General features: G+C 44.5%; 1 protein-coding gene across 1 annotated transcript in view; it reads right to left on the reverse strand.

Moving 5' to 3' along the window:
- GSG1 (germ cell associated 1) overlaps positions 1–14795 on the reverse strand; it is a 31339-nt gene extending 16544 nt beyond the window's left edge. Inside the window, exon 1 of the mRNA XM_038154506.1 lies at positions 14663–14795. The gene's annotated coding sequence lies outside the window, so the exon portion shown is untranslated. The remainder of the gene's footprint in view (positions 1–14662) is intronic.
- Between the last annotated feature and the right edge of the window lie 3817 nt (positions 14796–18612).

Genomic DNA, 18612 nt, shown 5'->3' on the forward strand with positions numbered 1-18612 from the left:
AAAAAGCTCATTATTTAGCCAATTTTGCAGGGGCCTTTGTCATAGATGACAAAAGATCTGTTTCTGACAGAAAAAGTGTGACTTATTTTAATGCGAGACATTGCTCAAAATGTGTTTTATTGGGGTTTTTTTGAAGAAAAAGTAATTAGGACTTTTAAAATGTGGATAAAACAAAATATTCCCCTGCCAGCCTTGTTCTCAAGAAATAGCAAAGTGGTCATGACTGATATTAAAAACAAAACCAAAAAGAACCCTGTAAAGTTCATGAAGCAGTCATGAGCTAGATGATGTTGGTTTCAAGTCTGGCAAAGGCAAAAGCAGCCAAAGCCAGACCTTGTGATGGAGTGTGTCAAGTGACTGTTACAATAAAGAGGCAACACAACCAGCAACGTCTGCTGTGTTCTGTGTACCCATTAACGTGCTAATCTCAATATTAGTCTTTTCCAGGTAGCCAAGGACTATTATTGCTGAGCTTTACAACTAAGCATTAAGCATTGTGGCTAAACAACTTGACTGAACAAGAATTATTTGCCATCACCTGAACAAGGTAAGCACGAAGGCAGGAGAACCCAGCTAGCATGTTACCACAGGCAGGGCTTAAATAAATTAGGTCAGGCAGAATGGAAAGAAAACTTCAGAAACATCTTCCAAACAGTGAAAAGTAGACCTCTGTGGTACAGTTTCTCATGGGAAGCAAAGGATGCAGGCTTGTTAATGCACTGGAAAATGTATTGCAGGCAAGAATCTTGTAGGATTTGGGTTAGGCTAGAATGCAAAATAATGGACTGGATGACCTAGCAAGATTTTCCAATCTCTAATTTCCATGGTTAAAAAAATTGCCACAGTTAGCATTGCTTAAAATTCCTTCACATGAGTTACAGAATCTCTGACTGAGGCAGAATATGAGGCTGGAGCAAGAGAGGTGCGTGTGTTTCCTGGATGACCCAAAAGAGAAAAAAAAAGAAGCCTTCAGCCTGGAACAGGCTAGGAGACTGGCTGGAGAGAAAAGGAGGGAACACACCTCAGAGGGACTGCTCCCACCAGGCTGAAACATGGGTGAGATACACTGAGGACACCTTGGTGAAGATTTAGGGGCTAGGTCAGTGGTAAAGAGGGTGGCTCTGAGGGAGCAGTGACACTGCCTAAGCATGCTGTCACCACTCACAGTCAGTCTTCAGCTCTGGGTAAGAAGTGGGAAGGTTCAGCTCCTGCTCTCTGCATGACTCTCCAGTATTAGTTTTCACCAGCAGATTTTTCAATTATCATGACATTTTGATCAGGGGCTTCTCTCCCACTCTTCTTGTCTTTAAAACAAGAATTTTCTGTTTTGCTTTGGTTTGAACTCAGATTTCAGAGGGGTGGATTAAAACAAGGGATTGAAGAGCTGGTCTTTCACTCCAATCCAGTGCTGGAAAATAAATATCCTCAATTACTCTCATCAGTCATGAAGCCTCACACACAGCTTTACCCATGCAATCCTGACTTTCAACATCCCTAGCATTTCAGTTCATGACTGGACACAGCCACAGGTCAGCCACGCCCCGTTCAAAGCAGGGGACTGGCCTGTGCTAGGGCCCTTTACCGTCTGGAAAGCCTGTCTGTGTTGCAATCTTAAGGATGCCCTTGGGCTCTGCTTAGGGACACCTGAAGTCCAACCTTATTGAGCATTTCCCAATCGGCCCTGGGAGAGTTCAGTCAATCCTACTGTACCACATTTATTATTCCAGCCTTGGAACACTTCTAGGGCTAACACAGCAGACCAGGAAAACAGCTCCCTCTGCAACCATCATGCTCCAGGTTTGGTACAAAGGTGATGTGGGAAGTACAATATTGCTAAGATTCCAAATGAAACCATTCCTGAGCTTACTGGTGTTTCTTTCTACCCACAGTCTGTTCCAGACCTTAAATGTGTACTCCATGGCTTTGTTAGAGCAGATCTGCTGTTCCCCTCTTTTCATAGATTAAAAAGCATTTTTTTTTATTATTAAATGATAATTAAAATCTATAGTGAACTTCCCCACAGACCTTCTTAGCCATTTTTACAGCTGGCTTAAACTCTGCACTGAAGATCTAGAGACTGTTGTTTCAAAAGCTCTTCTGAGGTCCTCAAGAAGCTTTGAGATCCTCTAGAACAGAAGAGCTACTGATGTCTTTTCATTGTTGCTAAAGAAAAAACCTGTGGGTCGCAGATCAAATCTGGTAAGGTACAGGTTGTCCCAGACAGCACTGAGTGCTGCCTTGGGGATGTATCCAGGAAGGCGTAGGCAGGGGTGTCAGAGGAGCCATGCATACAATCTGGCTTTGTTTACTGTATTTCCTAATGGGAAGATTCCTTTACTATTCCTTCTCCTCCTTCCCAGGCATTCACTGGTGTCCTGACTCAGATGCCCAGCTCACTAGCCTATAACCAAAATGTACGGGCAGGGAAGGTGACCTGATGTCTGCAGGATCTTAGCCAGCTTATTCCACCACTGCTTGGAAAATAGCCATGGCTTAGGATGCCTATGTCCACCCCCAAAAAGCTTCTCTCTCTTTTTCTGAGCCTAGAGCCTCTCTAAGCTACTAGGTTATGTGTGGGTGCTCAGACTTCCCACAGAAGAGAACAGCAGGGAATGCAGGGAGTACCACTTCAATCTCCTATCCCAGAGGCAGATTTAATCGAGTGCTTTCCACAGAGCTTAGGGCTCCCAGCTGTGATGAAGGAGACTGAGTGTCTTTACAATGGTTTGGAGGTTCTCACAGAGGCTTTCCCTGTAGTGGTCACACCTTTCAGGGACGCAGGGCATCAGCTGGACACAGCAGTTAGCTGCTCTGACCCCGTGCACAGCATTCGCCCTTGGGGTTTCTCCTGCCCACACTGCAGCCATGATTTCTCTTAAATCTCTGTCTTTTTAGGGTGACATCCAAGCTGGGCTGTTAAACTTCAAATGACAAGGAATTTACTATCCCTAAACTTCCCAGTAGCTAACCAACCTCACAGTTCGGAGTGCAAACCCAATTTCTAGATGGTCTTAACTGCCAGCAGTGAGGTGACTTCTCCATTGGCAACCTAAGCAGCTCAAGACATGCACAAGCCCTGACAGGCAATTTTCCATGTTGTTCGCATGCTTCGTGGCAAGTTCTGGCCTGTGGCAGCCAGTGCTCTCTGAACAGCAGGAGGGTACTCTCCTAACAGCAGGGCTGACTCTGACAACGTGGGTCAGGGCATCGTTCCTAACAGATTATTTGGGCAAGGCTACCTTCTTTGAGGGAGAAGGAGTTTTATTCAAATGAATGCTGTGCCACTTGCCCTCAGGTTCAGAGAATTAACCCTGGATCACTTTATTTACCAGTGTAGGTGTAACCTAGATTTCGACAAGACCTTTCTTCCAGCACTGTTTACTATTAGAAATCTATCTCTCAAGTGAAATATTTGTGGACTTTGATTAAGTCAATTCCTAACTTTCTTTTACGTAAACTACATTTTGAGTCCTTTCCAGTTTTTAGCATCCTTTGAGAACTTCAAATGGGGAAATAGAAGACAGTACTCCAGCATGATCTCACCAGCCAGGCCTGTACTGCAGGCTCTTCCCAGCTTGCCTTCCTCTTCCCAGCTTGCCTTCCTCTTAGGAGCACAGCACAAGGCACAAGTCCTCCTGTCCTCACCTGTGTGCCTCATCTCCAGGGTCAGGGATCCTACAGATTTGTGCCAACTGGAGAATACACTAATCTTGTCCCTGATATGAGCTCTCAGGGGATCAAGACTTTAGAGGGTACCAAGTTATACTTCCACTGCTCAGCCTGAACAGAAGTTAGTGGGATTGAAAAAAATGAAAATGTTGTCCCACTCACTACTCCCCTCATACCTATCAGAGCAATGTCTTTCCTAATCTGTTGAGGTTTTTAGCCAGAAGACTATTTTGATTCCCATATGCTCTACAGTGACACTGTGAGACAGGATACTGTTTCCAATCTCCCTGTCACATCCCAATACACACTTTGCTATAAGAAGGTAGCCACAGCATTTTGTTGTTTAAATGCACTTAAGAGATCCATCTGTCAGGTTGAGCTGACCTTACTTGCTGTTGTCCTCCTCCCTGTCATTTATGTGATACACAAATATTGCAGAAATTAAATTTTCCTGATAAATGAGTTCAGGAGATGATAAAAGATGACATCCATAGGAACCCCCCTAGAAGCACTTGCTAACAAGAGGATCTCCCCTGGCAGGTACTTTCTGAGGTCTAGCCATCGACTTTCTGAGGTCTAGCCATCGACACGCTTTCCAGCCGCACAGCAGAAGTGGTGTTGATTATTTGCCTCTAACCCTGACACCCACAAGAACGTTTCTGCATCACAGCCCACAGACTCTTACACGCCACGGTCTTGTTCATTCCATCCCAAAGCAAAAATAGCTCCTGCTCAGTCTCTTTGCCTCTGCGACTGCGGCAAGACTCTGTCAGTTCTGTTCGCAGGGCCGCTGGTCACGCCAAGCCAGGGAGCCACGGCAGGGCACTCTGTGCTACAAGTTAGGTAAGCACGTAGACAGTGTCACCGTGTCACTACACCAGCTCCCATTGACTTAGGGATACACTGATGCAAGCTGTGCGCTGTTGCAAAACAAATACTGCGGAGTTTCAGCCTCGCCAGCCCGCAGGTGTGACACAGCTGTCACTGTGCCTCAGCACAAGTGTCACTACCTTGCTAGGCAACCATCACAACGTGGTAATGGCCTGTCAATGTACCACGGGAAGGTCACAAGGCTGAGTCTTGAACCTTCAGCAGCAAACTCCAGGACTTCTTTTGTTGAGCTCTCCCTGGTCAGGTTACCCAGGAGACAGAAATTATCTCCATCAACCAATATTTGTGTTAGTAATAAAAAGAAAAAGAAAAAAAAGAAAGCCTCAGCCTGCTTTGCGAGCATAAGTACAATTTGCAGCTGTGAGCCTAATTTCCCAGCCATCAGAATGTATTTTTCTCCGTATCTGTCCATTTTCTCCCCAAGGCAAATACTTCACTATCCATACCATGGGCAAAGTTTTAGGGACTATGTTCAGCCCTCTTGGAAAATACACACAATACTGGAAGCTTACTGTCCTTATTGTCAGTGCAAAGATTTCCCCCTCAAGTTTTGCCTCTGACTGGTAACCTCTGCTGGGGCACTTAAAGGGACAACTTTGCCTTCAGCAGAGAGCAAGGTGGCATTAAGTTCTGAGCACTAGATAAAGCCAAGAAAGCAGGAGTCTCATTGTGCTAACCCTTATCTCCAGAAACACCTTTGACATGCAGAATGTTTGTTCGAGGTGATTACCTGGGTGGAGAGGTTATTGTTGCATAAATTATTTACTTTTAAAACCACAGTTATTTGCCTCCACCCTTCTCACCACTGCCCTGTGTACCCCACTACTAACACACCTTAACATTTGGGAGCACTGGGAAGAACTAGGAGGATAGCTGTGCCAGGATGCACCTGGCAAGAGACAGATGTTCCCTGGGAACAGTCATTAGCACAAAAGAGCAAAAATAGTCACCTACCTCTGCTGTAAGGGCTGCTGGGCAGAGCAGCCCCAGGGCAGCAGGGGGCACAAGTGAAGGGAAGTAAGACCAAGCCTGGTAGCAAGGCATCAATTCCTTTGCTTTTGCCTTTCCCTGTCTCTGCCACATCAGAGGCCTGGGTGAGTTTCACTTAATCAACAGCACTTGAGGACATGGTTTAGTGGTGAACATGGTCGTGGTGCTAGCTGGACAGTTGGACTTGGTGATCTTAGAGGTCATCCCCAACTTTAAACGTTCTATGATTCTGTGAAATAAACACAGTGTAGCAAGCCTCATGCACAACAGGGATGTGCTCCCTCCCATCCCTGCAGGTGAGAAGTATATCTGGCTCTCTTCTTCTAATACTCTGTGCATCTGAAACTCTCAGAACCATTCCTTAACATCTGCCTGAAGAATTGAATGGAAGGGCATGGGTTTGGATATACCCATGACACAGCTGCACTGATAAGAAATGCCTTAAGAGTACAGAGGAGAGATGGAAAATCAGCACTGGGTTATTGGATAGAAGGAAGCTGTGTTCCCTGAGGTCACTGGCAACCCTAACATTGTTTTTTTTGTGGTGCAGAATGACACCCACAGTCTTAATCCCAGACAAAGCAAATTAATTTCCTGGCCTGCAATATGTCCCACAGTGTCCAGTCCAGCATTGGAGACCAGAACCAATAGGCTTCCATTACTGGGTTTCCCTTGGGAAGCTACTCCACACACCAACAAAAGTCAGTCCTGATATTCAACTAAAAATTTCCTTTCTTTCCATTACACCAGATACTTTCTTCTGGATCTTCTCCCTTAAGCCGCATATTCCATGTGCCTCTGTCCTTCCAAGACAAGGTTTCATCACTGTATATGCAAATCCAGTTCTTCAGCAGAACTGCCTGTCCAGCCCTGCCCTGCCTTGGTTCACTACCCTGTCAAAAGGAAGCACAGCACTTGCAGTGCTGGGAGCAAGACTCAGATTTTCAGAGTTATTAAGGAATCACAGTCCCAGAGCAGTCTGTGGGAGCTGCAGCAATGACCATGTCCAGCTGCCACAGCAGGCAAAGAGGCTACAGTCCCGGTGGGACAGGACTGGGTACCTCCAGAAGCAGGTCTTGCTGCTCCTGATGACAGCACTGTGATCACCAGAAACAGAATAACCGCGGTACGAAGGTCAGCATCACATGTATAGAGATACTCCCCAAAGTATCAAAACTGAAGAGAACAATGAAAATAAAATGTTTTTCTTTCAGGCCAATCATTGCACTCCAAAACAGGGACACAGATTTCCGTGATAGCCATGCTAGTGATGACTACTGCCTTTCAACATCACCTGGATTTCCAAGGGCAGTGGTGGCTGATTATATTTCTGAGCAGCACCTGGCACTGGCTGGGGCTTGGCTTCTCAGCATTTCCATAGAGCAGATAACAGTAATAATCATTAGTAATAATATGGTTTGGTTTGTTTCCTCAGACCGTTAGAATAAGTTGTCAGTAAGAGTAATGAGCATTGTGCTTGCCTTTCATGCCAGTGCAAATTTAATTCCAGTGCTACAAAGGTATTCACCTGGCTCTATGAGGATATAGAGACACTAGCTCTAGGCACAAGCAGCCACATTCCCCAAAATGCATATCTATTCCACATGTTTCGTCTCACTAAAAGAACAATTCAAGATTGAGAAAAGAAAATAAATCGTCACATTCTCCAGAGCTATTAATCCCTTGTTCCTTCAGCAGGCTTACCAGGGAAACAGTCACAATATGTGAGTCAAACTGAGGTAGCACATAGGCTGAATATGGCCCAGATATGTGCAGACCATTAAATTACATTATATTTGTGGGCCAGCCTGGAAAGCTAAATTGAGTCAGACAAGTACCTATAAAATCTGCCGTGGTTTAAGCCACTCTTGTTCAGTGGTTTATTGCTATCCTCTGAGCTATGACACACGAGCTGAACAGTGCCTGTAGTGGTATGACGTGAAACAGAACAGCATAAATCACATCCTGCAATAGTTAACTTATCAAAAGGTGAATGGATGCCTTTAGTCTCTCTGGGACTGAGGACTAGAAAATTGAGACAGATCTATTATAATATATTCTTCCAGCTCTTGAGTGCATGTACATACACAATACATCTATTCTTTTCAGAATAGGGCTCACTTACTTTAAGAGTAAAAATTCAACAACCAGCCACAAATGGTCCCAAATTATACTAACATAGAATACAGCTTCTCTAGTCTGTTCATATTTGCAATACAAGAAGGAACATCAAGGCAGATGTTTCCAGGCAAGGAAGCAAGCAGTACCTTAGTGTGGTGCCAGAAGTTAAGGTAGTTGGACCCATTCAGGTCCCAGAGATCCAATGCAGGGTGAATCACCTGAAGCTCTTGGTGAAAACCAGTGAACTCCCACAGGAAGGGCACAGGGAGCTGCGGACCATTCTCAGGACATAAAACCAGCCAGAGTCCCATTGGGGGAAAAAAAGGACACCCCCCTTGCTTTTTTAAAAAATTACTTTAGGGAAAAGATACACCTTTGTCCTCTGTGCCAGGCCTTAAATTCCAGACCACCAGTTCTATGATCTTTGTCCTATTAGTCATGACAGGGGCATTTATGACAATGATGAGTGGCTGTATGCATTGTAAAGCACTCCGCCATGTAGTCATAGAAGAAAGCCTATACAGGCTAAGCAAACCCAGCGATAACAAGTAAGTTTCTGTTCTGAGGTATTTAAAATTGAATTACAAATTATCCAACTTCCCGGCAAGCAGGGGTCAGATTACAGCAAGTTACTCTAAGGAGGCAATGACAATTCAAGAAACATGAAGTTTTATTCTTCAGTGGTGGAAGTCACCAGAAGCCTGGGCGAACTGTTCTACAGACAAAATGCAACCCACAGGCCACTAGCTGGACCATTTGGACAAAGTCAGTTGTGGATGTTGGAGCCTATGCAATGTTTCAGAAAACTGATTTTAACTGTTTCTAGGTACATTTAATACCTCAGAAGAATAAGGCTCCCTTTTCTAATTGCTTCCAAAATGTGTATTTGGAGACCTCGAAACAAGGAAACCCCTAAACCCAAATAAAAATTCCCTTGTAGCGAAGAAAGTTTTGAAGTCTCTCATTTGGAAAAGGATGTCAGAGTCACTGGTTTCTTCACAGACTCTCCTCACAAAGCCTCTTTCTGCCATGTCTGCAGCAGAGTATTTAGACAGAAGGTTACATGGATTGGATTTCAAAGCAAGGAAGGTCAGAAGAGATGTTCCAGCTGTGAATAGCCTCCAGATGTGGGCTTTTCTTCTCCAGTCCTGGGGGAGGGGATGAAAATTCCTTTCATTAGTCTCATAAAATTAAATGGAAAAACATTGTCTACTGAGGAGGCTGGGCAGCAGAGAAGGTGGAGTCAGAAACTGGGCAGAACAGAATAGGAAAAAAAAAGCAGGACCACAGCTGAAATAGTTCAGGATGTGTATCATCCTAAAAGCTGTATTCTCTGAGGAGGGATTGGTCATTAAACAATATGGCAGCATCAGCAATCGAGGCATTTGAAATGGAAAAGGCCAAATAAACCAAAACATAGCTTTGTTTGCAGAGAGAATATTCGTTCCTTCCCCAGAGCTGTGACAGGATCTTAAACTGGGAAACACCTCCAGGGAGGCTGTGTCTAAGACAGCTTCTAGGTGAAACTGTGCTAAGCCACAAACAACATGCTTCTCTTACCAGCACCCCACAGTCCTGGACTTGTATCTAGTTATCTTTTCTTCTGCAAAGATTGTCTGTGGACAGCTTCTACCTCCTCTCAGCTTATTCGAGCAAAATTATTCTCCTTAATTGAAATTTGTCTCCGAGCAATGAATCTGTGCAAGCTGGAAAGGCCAACATCCCTGGGGACAAATTTTACTCTCAGTTATTTCTGCAAATGTACTACTCCCAACTGCAAATACACAGAATCCAAATTTAATTGCTGATACAAAATTTGGTATTTCCTGCTTGGACAGGTGTAACTGTTTGGATCAGACAGAGTACATTTACTGCAAGGGAAGACTATGTCTCTTCTATCTTCTAAATGTCTCAGGAAATCTACAAAGGAAATCTAAGGAAAGTAAAACTAATAGGGAAAACAATGTTTTCCTCATTTTAAGGACATTACCATAATCTCTGCTTACTTTCACTCAAAAGTACCTATTTCTGGATTATGGCATGTCCTCGCATACCAGTGCTAGGAATGTCCTTAAGAGATGTCAGCTCTTCATCTGGAAGTCTGTTCTCTTTTCCAACTCATCAGTTCACTTTCCACTTGTGCATTATGTCACCAGTGGTCAGATAATACTATGGAAATTACTGTAGAACAAAAACCCCAAGAAACAGCTTTACTAGAAATGTAAGATGACCTGTGCTAGCCCAGACTGAAGAAGCAGTATCTCTTGTCTTGCAATCACCTCACTTAGGAAAGAAGTATGAGAAACAGAGGAAATACAAACTGTGTATCCCAGCCTGCCTTCTCAGCTCCCATCAGCCTGTTGTTTAGGACACTTCTGATGCAGAGGTAACATCTGTGCTGCTGCATTTGACACTCTTCAAAAGAAATGCGCTGCACAGATGTGCCCAACCCTTTCATGGATTGTCTTCCACCAACGGTCTGTGGCAGAGTTCCATTATTCCTTGATGCCTACGTGGAAAAGTCCATAGCTTGTTTATTTTAAACCTGTTGCCTAACCAGTTTATCAGGTGCCATTAGTTTTTGTGATATGGAACTGCATGAATGTTAGTTCTTTGTTGACATTCTCCATACCATTTGTGATTCCCTTTCAGGCATCTCTTCTTCAAGATTAGCAATCTGTGTTTACCCAGAAACTTCTCCTACTTCTGATCATTGTTGATGTCTTCTCTTCTCTTACTAGTGTTTCTTTATGCTCTTCAGTGTAGTAAGCAGAAGCACTCACAATTTTCAGACTTTCAGCAGACCATGAAGTACACAGAAGCACAATCATGTTCTTTGTTTCTTCTGTACTCATTCCTAACATTTCTTTTTGGTTTTTTGACCTCAACAGAGCCCTGAGAGACTGTTTTCAGCAGCCTGTCTGCAATGAATCCAAGAATTTCTTTCTTTGCTGGTAGAAGCTGACTTAGACACGTTCAATATATCTGTACAGCCAGACTGTTTTCTTCCTAGTGGAATTCCCTCTCATTTGCCACCACTTAATTTCGTCTACCAGGGAGAGCCTAGGCACTCACTGCCAGGAGATTTTCTGCAACCCTTTTCAGCCAGCTTGATGTTGCCTCTCTTGAATAACTGTGGGATTCAAGTAAACTCGCTGCTCATGTTCCTGTCCAGACCATTACAAGTGTGTTGAATAACACTAGTGCTACCACAGAGCCCTGTGAAGTCCTTCTGATGAGCTCTTTGTCGAGACTGACATTTGAAGTGCTCAGGTTGACGCTTGTTTTCTTACTTATGATCCCATTTACAGAGCTCTCCACAGCCAGGGCTTGCCTCTGAGACTGGTCCAGTGCAAACGAGTGCCTGGCACCAGCCCTTACAGATGCAGTGTGCTCAGACAACAGGTATGTGAGGCCACTCTGTGATAATTAGACCTAGTTGCTTTAATGGCATGGACCTTAAATCAAAAAAATCCAGGGATGCAAGAAACTGAGCCCAGATGCTTGCTGGTGTCTGTGTCACTGAGTTTCAGGGCATCTGAGGGCTGCACAGAAAAAGCAGGGTTACTGCACAAGGAAAGTTGAGGCTATTCACATCGGTGGAAGATTGGCTGCAGATCTGCACCATTCCACTGCAACCCCTCACCTCCATCTACCAAGAAAAGGATGGCTTAGAAACAGATCAGTGAGCCAAGTGTGAGCCAAACCACAGGCTCAGCCCGGATGTCTCCTTGATATCCTCTTCTGAAGTACCTCAGCTCCTCAACATTTAGCCCCTCAGAATCCCCCAGTCAGAATTCCAAACTGCAGAATATGCCTTCTGCTCCTGACTCTGCAGCTGCCAAAAACCTCACGGTCACGTGCCCCATGGTTTCAGGTGCCACACTGTCTCCAAGGTGAGAGGGGCCACCTTGGGGGAAAGCAAATAGGAAAGTATCCCAGGCATGAAAATGCCTCAGTGGTTCTCAAGACAGGAATTTCTCTCACACCCATCCCCTCCCTCTATTCCTCCACACTGCTTTGTGCAGTTGCTGAACCAGCAGCAGCAACAGCGGGCAAGTTTAGTCACTGCAGCACCTGGGTATCGATTACACCTGAAGGTGGAAAACAAGCAATCAAAAACAAGGTGTCAGCTTTGCCAGAAGATTCTCCTCAACTCCCAGTCTGGGCCTACTGCCAGTTCTCACCCTGCTGCACTTCAGCATCCCAGCTCTTCCCATGACAGGTGTTTATTCAGGCAGAGGCATTTCATTTTACGAGTCTTCAGCCTTCATGGAAGGCAGAGAATTTCCAGAGCTGCTTTTCCTTGCAGCATTGAGCAACCTAACACCACTGACAGCCAGAACAGGCAAAAAACAGAAGCTTCTTTGTGTAAGGGTCAAGCCCTCCCATTACTTGTTCCTGCCTGCTGACATTTCCCTAGACGGCAAAAGGATTTTTAAATTACAGTGACAAGCTGGCCTTTCTTGTATTAAGAACTCAGCTTGCATGGTACCCAGCAAGTCATGGGCTGAGCAACAGCCTGCCTTCAGAGACTGCTCTCCTAGGAAGCAAAAACCTGCACAGATCTCTGACTCAGAGCCTTTCAGCCTGGCAACCCTCTCCAGGCATTTTGGGAGGGACATAGTGCATACCCAGTGATCCACACTGGCGAGCAGCATCAGCTGCTGCTGGGACAAAGTGCAGTGGAGAACCATCAGTGGCCACTTGTATGACTGCTGGGCAGGATTACTCTCCAGCAAAGAGAAAGGCTGGAATTCATGTCTCCAACATAGCCACATATCCTGCTCCCTCAAAAGGGGACAGCAGAGACAACAATCTTCTCTCTCCCTCTGAGAGATGAAGATGCACATCAGCAACCAAAGACTTTGCAGCTTCCATTTGTCATTGCTGTTTCCATCCTGCTTTCACTCTGCAATCACTTATTTTGGTGGCTGTGGCATGCAGAGATCTCTCTTAACTTACCATACCACACTTCACCATGCCCATTCTTTGTCCCACAGCATGGAGATCACCTCTGCATGGAGCCATGAAGGTGACAGCACTGGACTGGAACAAAAGGATAGGAGGCAGCACAAGGGACCCCCACAAGCTCTGCAACCCATAAACGTTTGTTGCATGATCAGGCCTGGTCTGCCCTGCCACACTACGGCTCCTGACACATGATGAGTCCATCCTTGCTGTAACATATGGAGACTTCAAAGGACATCAATACCTCCCTTCTCCTTCACCCTGAGCAGTTCTCCTATAGACAAAAGGATTCCACAGCCAGCCAGATGGAGTTTGTGGTGATCTGGCAGGAATAGCTGTCCTGCAAGTGGTGCATGAGTCAGAAGGGCCTCTTTCCCCACCATCGTAGAAAACATTGTCATTTTAAGGAGTACAACCAGCTATAAGAGATGTAACACAAGTACCACACAGAAGTTCCTAACACGTGTCTCGCTGCCTCTTTAGCTGCAATAACAGAAATAGAACTTTGGAGTGCCCTTTCAGCCGCCGGCACATTGCCTGCCCCAACACACTCACAGCAGCACCGTGGGGAGGATCAGACCCCGCACTCAGAAAACTTTTGCCCTGTTCTTCTGGAACTGATGAAAATGATGGTGTCTCTCATTCCTCTGTGCTTCACTTGGCCCAAAAAACTCAGCATTCATACCAAACCTGGCCACCACAAAACTGTTGTTGCAGGTTTTTCATCCTGTGCCTCATTTAGCTCAGTTTGACCCTCTAGTCCAATTTTGATGAGTACTATAAAGTAGACTCATTCTTTTGCATATCACAGGAGATGTAACATTTTTTTCTCATCAAGTCAGTACCTAGGGCAACACTTAAGCTTCAGTCCAAGGTTCAAAAATCTGCATTTTTTCAGTTCACCTCCAGAAGTCTTTATTCTTCACCTGTGAGCACTCTTTACCTGTATCATGTTCTTTGCTTCAATTCACTAATTCTCACTTTCTGTCATATATCTCACAGGGATGGAGGTGTTCAGACACACCTATCAAATCCAAGCAATCACTTTGTGACATCTATCAAATCCAAGCAATCATTTTGTGACCTCGAGATGTTTTGCTGAATTTTGTTCACACTTACAAAACATCATCCTTAATAAGCACACTTGAAATCCAAAAGCCCAAGCTTTTAATACTTTGTGCTTTCTAATCACCCTCAGAGCCTGGCAATGTGGTGAGTGCTCCCTTTCTCCTTCCTCTTGCTAACTCATTTCCTCCCCCATATTCCCAGTACGCAGCTGCACAGGGACATGATGCCTCTGACTCTGACTGGTATGAAAGTATCACAGACCACCCAGGCAATTCCTTAGGCCCACAGCACCGTTTGTGACTACACTAGAGACAGATCCCTTGTCGTAGGATTTAAGTGAAATCTCTCAAAAATTAAAACCTTTAGCTTTCACTGTCATTACCATTGGTAGGGCATATCTGGGGGTGAGATATGGCTGTGAGATCTGTGAATGTCAGAGGGACATCAACATCTGAAGAGCTCTAAATGACATGATCTGTGTTCTTCTGTGCTATCACTTTGCAAGCTCCTCTCCAGCTCTCTCTCTTCTGTCCCTGTTAAGTTTCTTCCAGCTTTATTTCTCTTACAAGTTCCAAAGGCTCACACCCTCTGAATAGCTAACTTTGAATTTATTTTCCCCCAGATAATAGGTTTGCATTTTTCCAGTTTGAATCTTGTGCTATTATTTCCTGCCCATATCCTGCCTCAAGCACGAGGGAGACACACAAGCGGTGACTGTACATTACAAAAGCAGAAGGAATGGAGTCATGAAAATTTTTGTGTTTGAGAATGCACAGACAAGGAGTGGGTATGCATGAAGGGAAGCGAAGTACAATTTATTTTTCTTCTCCAAAGTCCAATCAAGAGCTGGCAAGAAGCAAAGAGGGCAGGGAGCAAGGAAAGAGAGCTTAGTTAAATGTTCAGTCTTTATGCTGTGGTGAGAGGTTTTCCCCCTCACAAATTCTCTCCTTACCGCCAGTTTCTTGACATGGTGGCACTGCTTCAATCCCTGATTCACTAATCAGAAAAACTGCCATGAAGTCAGTTCAAGTTGTTCTGGTTCTGTCCTGCTGCAAATGACCTCAGAAGCTGGCCCATAGTGTGACACAAGCAGATGTTTCCTCTTTCAGAAGGGAACCATTGCTCTGCAGTCACAGGAATCATTTCCCTCTCTCTCCCCTCAGGGAATGAAGAAGCAAACCTAGAGATTTTCCCCTCCCTCTTCCATGAATGGCAACAGAAAGGAGAGGACTTCCCAGCTTCCTGCCAGCTGTCTGCACTTTCTTCAGGAACTTGAAGCTCAGAGGCGTTGTCCTTACTGGCTGCATCACCCATGGTGTTCAGCCCTCTCTGTCCTGCCCTGACCTTTTCAATGTTCAGCCGTCTTTCCATCCCAGAGACACTTTCCTTTTTTTCCTTCTTCTTCTTACTATGAATTCAGCTTGGTGCCTTTCCCCCTCCCATCAACCCTTCTCCTCAACGGGAGACCAGTATAGGTAACCACTAGGAAGCCTTCCCTGGGCTTTTCTTTCCATTTAGCTGTGGAAATGATCTGCCTCCTTGGTTTGTTAATATGCCAGGTCCCTTTCAGTCTCTGCCATCTATATTCCCAGGCTAGCACTCTTCCTGCATATCTGTAGAGCCTGTGACACTATAACATTATTTAAATAAAGGAATGCTGAGATTCAAAAAAAGCAAGATACTGTGGAGAGTGAGAAGCAAGTACAGAAGTCTTCATGTGCCTTCCAAACCTTGTCTCTGGTTGCTAAAGGAGATTCTACAACAACTGCTCCAAGAAGAAAGTCCAGCAAACCTTGAGTAGAGCTAACACATGCATACAGCACATGGGAGCAGCAGATAAATAGAAATATGTCCCATTATCAAACCTCAACCACAGCGCAAATGGCACCTTGCCCTTGCTTTGGCCTCTTAACCAAGGTCCATTTCTATGGACAATTAACACAGTTGCAGTCTAGGATGCAGGACAGTCAAGCAGCTAATTCACTTTGTTGTCACTGAATGAAAGAAGAACAGTAAGACACTGTCAACTTATGCCATTTCTTGGTGCTTGTAGGATTTTTTTCCCTCTACTAATATGGTAAAACCTGTTGGTGAAGCAATCAGTACTATGCAGTGCACAGTACAACAGTCTCAGAAGACAGAGCTAGAAATTATCCAGGAGCAGGAGAGAGCAATAAAGAAAACCTCTTTGGTTGCCAGAATGAATAAGAAAGGCCTTCATGTGCAGGTGGAGAACACCACCAACCACCAACCCTTTGATGTGGAGTGGGAGAGGTTCTTGTGGAAAGTGCCAGCTCAGATGGGTCTGCCAGAGCAGAGGTACCATTTGCACATTATAAGCAAATACCTTCAGCTGAGCTGTTACCAATGGAAAAAAAGAGACCAAGATGGAGATTAAAGTAAAGGAAAATGAGATGGGGACTGCAGTTCTCCTGCTCTTATAGAAGCAGGGGAAAACCACTACATTTCAGATGGCTCTCACCATGCCTTTTTTTTTACACCAGAGCACAGAAAAAAGTTATTTTTTCCAGGTTTGGGTCTCTGTTCCTAGCTCCAGCCAGCTCATGCTGCTTCCTCAATGTGTTTAGAACCTCAGCCTAAGGATCATGTTCATCCCATCCAACAGCACTTAGGAAGCCAAGGCACCTTTGGGCTACCCATCCCCTGAGATGTTTAAACCTCTCCACCAGTTCCAAATGGGTTGCCATGAACCCAAGCCCACAGAATCTTCTGCAGTGACTACAATGTGATTGTCAGACAGTCTCAGATGCAAGTCCACCCACTGCACAGCAGAATCATAACCCCCTTTCTGACATAAGAACAAAGTTATGGTCCTTTCCAAATGGGAGGACAAAACTAAATTCCAATCACTATGAAACTATGGTAGGAATGATCCCCTTATCTCATGTCCATATCAATTTTTTTATTCCTGTTAAGAAACAAGGGAACTTTCGGGCCTTCCCAGATGTGATAAGTGAAGTGTGGGGAACATATTCTGTCACAGGTCCCACTCATACTGCTCAGGTCCTGGAGGGAACTATTCCATTTTTTACCTGTTAAAGCTTTGTGCATTTTCTATTCAATAGCTATCTTGCACTTTCAAAAGATCAGTCAGTCTGGCAACCCTCAGTGATTTTGGAAAAATCATATGTAGATGTTTCTGTGGGTTTTGTTCATCATACAGTTACCAGAGTACTTAGGACAGAGATCATCCCTGACATAAAAAAAACTCAAAAAAATCCTAACCAAACTAAAAAAAAAAACAACAAAAAACCAAAAACCCCCAAACAAACAAACAAACAAAAACAAACAAACAAAAAACCAAAAAAAACCCAAAACAAAACAAAAAACCAAAAACCTTCAAAACAAAACAAAAAAAAACCCGACAAAACCCAAAACAGCAACCCAACCCAAAAACTAAACTGTGAACAGGAAGAGCTACATCTGTTCAGTGTTGATTGTAATCCACCCTTTTCTTGTACCATTGAGCTTGCAAAGTCAGCCACCCAAAGTACTGGACATCTAGCAGTCCTTGGAGGAACAGGAACATGACAAGACACATTAGAGGAATGACCAAAACCACAGAGGTGGGACTTCCAATAACTGCTTCCTCAAAAGTGAGTGAAGCTATAAATAAGGGAACCACCGCCCTTTCCTCTCCAGTGGATGCCTGCTCACATTTGAAGCCCTGCACAGTCAGGTGTGACAAATGCAGTTTATCACACGGCTCTGAGATTTATCCTATGTCTCTGCAAATTATTGTATCACGTGGATAACCACACAACACACACAAACACATCAGTTACACCACTACAGAGCAGTATGAAACTCGCTGGTTTCTATTTCTTTAAACCCACACACCAGCTGAGGCTCAACCCTGCCTTCTCCATGTCACGACAAGTGTAGAAGTAGTGAACATCCTATCACTTCCATTTGCCCCGCAACCAGCCAGAAAGATTTTGCACAGAGTAAATGGCACATATAAGAGAGAGGAACTCTTTAGGTGGAAAGACATGCTCTTTAGACTGAGGGGGGCTTAATATGCAATACATGTTGGCAGATAGCCAGAAAAGCACATCCAAATGGCATATAGTTAAATTCCTGTTCAGAGCATCCCAGAGAGCATGGGAACTCAGTTACAGAACTTTTCCAAGCATAGATTCTTGCATCTGCAGATGTGCAGAGACATCACATATGATCTTTTTCTCCTGGCACCTCAGTCTCTAAAAACAATCTCTTCTAGATGTTTCCAGCCAAGACTGACCATGCCTCCCCCACTCCTAACTTCACACCCCATTTCCCAGTCATATCCTCCAATCCTCCCTTGATCTGGGCTTGCAGAGGCTTAGTGCTTATCTAATGTCACTGTAGACACTCACCTTTAATGCCAAGGGCTACTGTTCACAGACAGTAGTAATGCCTGCAAATGTGTGGGGCATGGCAAAACAAGCAGAGTTTCAGCAGCTGCAAGCTGCTTGTTTGGGAAGAACTTCAGCAAAGGCACGCGTGGGAAATCTTCACCTTCTCATTGCCCATGGAAATGCTAATGCAGATTCTCACATCTTAAATTCTCATGGCTTTGACCTGACTACCTCCAATTAACAAACTGCAAGCATTCAGAAAAGCCTGTGAAATGAGTGATGCTTAAGCCAAGGGACACCATGAAGTACGGCATGGGGATCTTTGGCAATTCAACCTTACTGTGTCAAACCTGCAGAATGCTTAAGACTTTTGATCTCATATTGAGACTTCTCATGTCATGGGTTTTCTATTGAAACCTGCCTTGTGGAAACCACACACCATACAGGAAGAAATTGCTGCAGACACATAGCAAGACCAGCCTCTTCTCTGAATGAGTGGATAGAGCTGGTTCTCCATCACACACACACAGACACTTATTGA

Source organism: Motacilla alba, chromosome 1A, assembly GCF_015832195.1.
Source record: "Motacilla alba alba isolate MOTALB_02 chromosome 1A, Motacilla_alba_V1.0_pri, whole genome shotgun sequence".
NCBI lineage: Eukaryota > Metazoa > Chordata > Aves > Passeriformes > Motacillidae > Motacilla > Motacilla alba.